General features: G+C 49.2%; 1 long non-coding RNA gene across 1 annotated transcript; it reads right to left on the bottom strand.

Annotated features, from left to right (window-relative positions):
- Positions 1-2499: 2499 nt before the first annotated feature.
- LOC122222955 lies at positions 2500-5202 on the bottom strand. The gene is made up of 4 exons (XR_006203960.1): positions 5109-5202; positions 3625-3728; positions 3300-3507; positions 2500-3074 (listed from the first exon to the last, which is right to left on the bottom strand). It is a non-coding gene; the product is annotated as an uncharacterized LOC122222955 (long non-coding RNA).
- Between the last annotated feature and the right edge of the window lie 838 nt (positions 5203-6040).

The following is a 6040-nucleotide window of genomic DNA, read 5'->3' as shown; positions in this document are numbered from 1 at the left end:
CGTGGGTTCGAGCCCCTCGTAGGGTGCTGTGCTGACAGCTGGGAGCCTGGAGCCTGCTTCGGATTCTGTGTCTCCCTCTCTCTCTCTCCCCCTCCCCCACTCATGCTGTCTCTCTCTCTCTCCGTCGAAAATAAATAAACATTAAAAAAAAATAAAAAAGAAATGGCCCAAAGGTTATATTTCAACAATGCAGAATTATTTAAATTGCTGGATGTTTATAACTAGAATCCTATGTAAGCAGCTATTTAATTTGATCACATAGAAAAATATGTTCATGATCTATGGTGTAGAAAAAGCAGATTACAAAATATTATTACAGCGTGATCCTATTTTCATAAAAACCACAGCATAGAAACTAAAAGGTATAAAAGTAGAGTGTATAGGAAAAGTACGACCAAAAGTAATGATGGTTGTTATCTCTGTGATGAGACTACAGGTGATTTTTTACTTTCCTTATTTTGATTGTCTGAATTTTTAAAGGTTTCGCCACGAGCATCTATTTCTTTTCGAAAGAGAGGAAAAGCAATAAAATAAAAATGAAAAAACTCAGGAGGCGTTTGAGCCTTCCCATTTATTACCTGTTAAAAAACAAACATATTGCTCTGCTGGGAACATTTAAAAAAACATGTTTTCTTCTCACAAAAACAAAAACAAAAAATCAGAAAGAACAAACAAGCAAAAGGAGAGAAACACATTCCCTCCTCCCCACAGACACCCAATACCAGCACCTTCGTGACTCTTCATAAGTCCCGTTTTTTTACAGATAGTAAAAACAAAAAACAAAACAAAACAAAAAAAAAAACGTTCTGCTCTAGATGCCAGTCCCTGGGGCCCACCCTGTTCCCAGCGTGAGTTTGGAATGGGGCTTAGAGATTCCTCCGCGATACCAAACAGCCCCTAAGGTGGATTTGTCCAGGTCTCAGACTGCATCTGGGATTCCAGAATAGCAACTCACTTGGTGCGGACCCTGCTGTTGGGGATCACACAATTCCTCGTGGGTCACAGGCGACAAGAGCCATCAAGTGTGAGGACCATAAGAGTGATTCCCAGCGTGTTTGCAATTGCGACACCCTATCATTACTGGATTTTGCAACCATCCTTCCCCTTGGAAGAGAACTCAAAGGAATACAAACAGCATTTGCATATTCCATTTAGTACTTTTCCACACATGCAGCTGAAGGGAAGTAAGGTGAATCTGGCTTTAAGACTATCACAGCCCTCCTTCCCCCCCACCCCCCCACCCCTTGGAGAACTGCTGGCAATCGATCCCAGTGTCCTTGGACAGGTTTGGGAATGACAGCTCTGAGGAGCTGTGTGGACAGGTTCTGCCACGAGGGAGGCCACACCAGGCCGGGGAGCCCAGGTCGCAGGGCAGGATGTCTCTGGGCCATTCCCACACATACACACTCCACAACAATAGGTTTCTAAGGCCCACCCTGCCCACACCCTCTCTTATTAAAGTCCCCCCTCCTGGGAAGGGGAGCAGGATGGCCCTACAGCTGCTGGCGCCTAGCCCCACTGGGTCCACACCCTCGGCGCAGCCCTCGGGCACAAAGTGTTCCTAGAGCTGATGTGCAAGTCAAACCATTCCTGGATCCTTCAGAGGCTGCGATAGCCAATCATGGCCCAGGCCCAGGGCCTCCCCTCCCACCCCAAGCTCCATGATTGAGCTGGTGTCACTACTGCTGTTCCATATGCTCTTCCTTGAAACTTCAGAGATTTTGGAGACCCTATTCATACACACACACACACACACACACACACACACATACATACATATATGTATATATATACACGTGTATATATATATATGGCTCCTCTCATCAATAATAACTACAGGGGTGCCTGGGTGGCTCAGTCGGTTAAGCGTCCAACTTCGGCTCAGGTCATGATCTCTCAGTTCGTGAGTTCAAGCCCCGCGTTGGGCTCTGGGCTGACAGCTCAGAGTCCGGAGCCTGCTTTGGATTCTGTGTCTCCCCCTCTCTCTGCCCCTCCCCTGCTCGCACACTGTTTCTCTCTCTCTCAAAAATAAACAAACGTTTAAAAGAATTTCTAATAATAACCATAGCTTCTCTTTACTAAGCTCCTTCTATGATAGGCATCTTGCAAGCATGCAATGCACCCAGCAGTCTTTTGAGGTAGACACAATTATTCTCATTTTCGCAGATGAGAAAACTGAGGCTCCAAGAAAGTCGAGTGATCTGCCCAATGTCACACAACTGCTAACAGAGACAAGAGTCAACCCAGACCTGCCTGACCCCAAAGCTCATGTGCTGTCCTGGAAGGCTAATGCAGAGGGGAACTGAGAGATCATATAATATTCCCCATCCCATTTGCAAGACATTTAAGATGGAAAATTCATTTACAAACTGTTAACTAGCACTTATGTGCCAGGAGCTTTGGAAATATCAACTCAATTTATCCTCATCGTATTGCTAGGAGATGGGTACTTATTTTTACAGATGGGAAACTGACACACGGAGAGGGGAGTACACTTGCCTAAGGCTGCACAGCAGATGGTAGAGACTGGGTATAAACCTGGCCCTAGAGCCCCTGTGCTGCCTCTCTGAACCCAGGAGCAGAGGCCCTTCCCTCCTAATTCTTCGTCCTTTGGCCTTTCCACATCACCACTCTCCTCTCTCTGAGAGTCCACTTCAAACTTTCTCATCCCTCTCTGGGTGGTGATGGTGTTCTCTTGTGAAATTGCTTTGTGAACTACTTATTGTGCAAGGCTTTATTTGATTAGGTCACTATCTAGATTCCTCCAAAGAACTAACAGTTCTAGAAAGTTTGTCAAAGCAAAGGCTTAGCATTGTTTTGGGTTTTTTGGTTTTGTTTTGTTTTGTTTTGTTTTGTTTTGAATGCAGAGATTAATCAATTAATTTATCATTTAGTCAACAAGGGCTTATTGGGAGCAGTTTCTGTCCCCAGCCCTGTACGGGGCAATACGGAGTCTAAGAACACAAAGACACACAAAACATGGCTCCCACCCTCAAGAAAACAACACTAATGACATCATATATAAGTGTGCACTCTGTGCGCTGGGTCTGTATACAGCCGCATTCAGAAGATACCTAGGAGACGAAAGTCAGAGAAGTTATGATGAAGCAGGTGGAACTTGAAATAGGGATTGAAAAAATAGGGGCAGGGTTTGGATAGCAAGAAGAAAAATACAGTCCAGGCGAGAGAAAGAATGCACCAGATCCTCAGAAATAAACTAGAAAGAGAAAAGGCTGGGGTTGTTTTTTTGTTCCTGCCAAATTTTTCTATTTCTATCAGAGTGAACAAAGAGCAGATACCTCCTCTAGCCTCTACGCGACAGGGCTTCTGGAATCGGAGAAGGGCGCTGTGCCTCATATGTCCACCAGGGGGCAGAGCTGCCGCTTCTGCCGCTATAGCTCCGAGCACAATCAGAGGTGAAGAATTCCAGACTTCCCAAATCAGCAGGATGACTGCGGCCAGCGGTGGGCACCAATCTTCTTAGTCTGAGCTGCCTTCATACACAGTCTGGAAGTGAGGGAAGAAATAGAATGTAGAATGTAAGAGAAATTGGTCGAGATTGAAAGGGGAGAGAGAGAGAGACATTGAAGAGGCATTCCCCTACAGAATCTAACCTTTATGTACCATGAAAAGACCTTCCAAGGGCTGAGAGGGGTTCCCATGGGTTCAGGCTACATGCCTTCTGCTGTCGTCTTAGCTGAGAAAAGTTTAATGCAAGGCTTGGGTCACTATTAAAAAAATAACTAACGGTTAGTCTAAGCCTGGTTTCAGGACAGCCAAGTCACGTTCTCTGGACAAGAGAAGCCATTCCAACCACTGTAAGGAGGAACGCTTGTGGCTTGGGAAGTACACACGTCCCGGCCACCACCACAGGCCCTGGTGTCAGGCTGTGGCTGCGTGAAGCAGCAGGTGTGCCACTGTTATCCGTTGGGAGGCCTGAGGTCAGTACTTAGCTTTACTGCACACCCCCTCATCTGAGCCGGGCAACAGGGTCCTGAAGCCACAAAAGCACACAGGCGGTTAGAGGTGAGATGGAAGCCAGAAATCCTAGCCTTTATCTGTCTCCAACTAGCTGTGCAAGTTTGGGTGGACGAACCAACTTCTCGAGAGCCTGAGTTTCCGCATGTGTGAAATAGAAAGGCTGAATGGGGGGGCGGGGGGGGGGCGGGCAGGGAGAATGTGGGATGTGCTTTCCTGCTCTGAAATTCTGGAAAACACACAGTCCTCTGGTCAGAAAACCCGGGGGATTGGTGGGGGGGTGGGGGCGCGACTGAGCAGCTTGAAGAGTTAGCCCCTTGCCAAGCAGTCCAGTCCCCAGCAGTGGCCTCTGCGGCACTGCCCGCCCCACCCCCGCCCGCAGGGCCCGGCGATATACACCCACGGCTCCCTCGGAGACTTCTGGAATCTCACTGGATTCCTCCCAGGAATGCTTATTGCCCTTTACATCTGCAAATCGCTTTACATCAGCAACCCTGCTGCGCGATTATTAATCATCGCAATATTCTTCCTTCCGCCTGGAAGAGGAATTGCAGGGATCCGGATTTATGAAGGTGAAATCCGAAGGTAATTTGCCTAGGATTCATTCAATAATCAGGTAACTATTTTAATTAAGCGCCTCATACGAGCAAGGCGCAAAGAGCCACACAAATCCAGTTACCATTGGGATCAAAATTGCAGGGGTCCTCAGCGGGCTTCACTGACATTCCAATTATGTCATGGGGATAGGGAGTAGTTCCAAGGTGAGGGACGGTATTCCCTCACAAGCCTGACTGATACTGCTGCAAATATTACGATCACCCCCCCCCCCCTCACCCCCACAGTTCATTTTACCACGCCGAGTAAAGAGAAGCGACCTTCCCAAGGTCACTTATCCCCCAAGGGGCAACACTGACCCAGAACCTCTGGCTACAAAGCTTTCCACTGCGCCATGGGCGAGAATTTTAAGTTCGACCCTATAAAATATAAAATAGAGTTAGGCGAGGGATGGCTGTTTCCATGATTTCCGGCACAGAGTGAGAAAATCGTGATCCGAGCTCACCCACCCGGGACAGATGAGACAGCCCTAAATTTTGTCTGCAGCCTCAAAGAGTCAAGTAATGTTTACAGACCTCAGAGCTCATCCGATCACCCACGCCCTCTCCAGGGGTCCCTAACGCCTCCGCCCCTTGCCTCACCTCGGGTCTGCGGGAAGGGGCGGGAGGGGGGGCGCGTGACACAGAGCCGCCGCCAGCACACTGCGGGGGCGTGGCCGGGAACAGGGGGCGGGGCGAGGCGGGAGTCCGGTTCCCAGCCTCCTCCCGACGGGCGGCTCGCGGGCTGCGCCAAATATGGGCAGAACGGAAGCGGCGGGCAGACGTCACGGCGCCGGGTGGCGGCCGCGCTGCGGGGCCTGTGACGGGAGGCGCTGACGGCGCCTACGTGTCACCATGGAAACCAAACAGTAAATAGAGGACTCGCGAGCTCCTGGCACGGCTTGACCCTGCGACCTGGCCAGAAGCAAAGGGCCGGAAGCTGGGACGGGCCGGGACAAACCTGGGCCGGGCAGACGTGGGCATAGGAGGGGACGCCGAGAGAGCACCCCCTCGGGAAGCCAGCTATTCCGCAGCCCAGGATCCAGCAGGGGTGGGTCTAGAATAGAAAGAAGCCCTTCTGGACCAGAAGAAGGCTTCCTGTCCTTTTTGAAGGGCTTCTATTGGCCTGCAAGGTTGTTGGGGATATTGGTTTCGTTTTGTCTTTTCTTACTAGCGGCTAAGAATTCAGGGATCGGAGCCACATTCCCCGGCTCGGATACCAGCTCTGCCACTCCACTCGGATGATCTCGAGGAAACCGCAGTCATTCTGTGCCCCAGATTATTTTATCTGTAAGGTGAATAGCAAGACTTACCTGCTAAGGTTGTATTAACGAGTTAATGTAGATACTAGTATGTGGGAGTGTGTGTTTGGAAGAATCTGGCCCGTGGTGAGCCAAATCAGTGCTGGCTATTTTTATTCCTAAGCAGCAAAACAGTAGCTTACCAAGTATTAGGCAACTACTAAATCA

The sequence above is a fragment of the Panthera leo genome, chromosome B3 (assembly GCF_018350215.1).
Source record: "Panthera leo isolate Ple1 chromosome B3, P.leo_Ple1_pat1.1, whole genome shotgun sequence".
Lineage (NCBI taxonomy): Eukaryota > Metazoa > Chordata > Mammalia > Carnivora > Felidae > Panthera > Panthera leo.
Note: the sequence above shows the minus strand (reverse complement) of the source record. Positions and strands in the feature narration are given on the sequence as shown.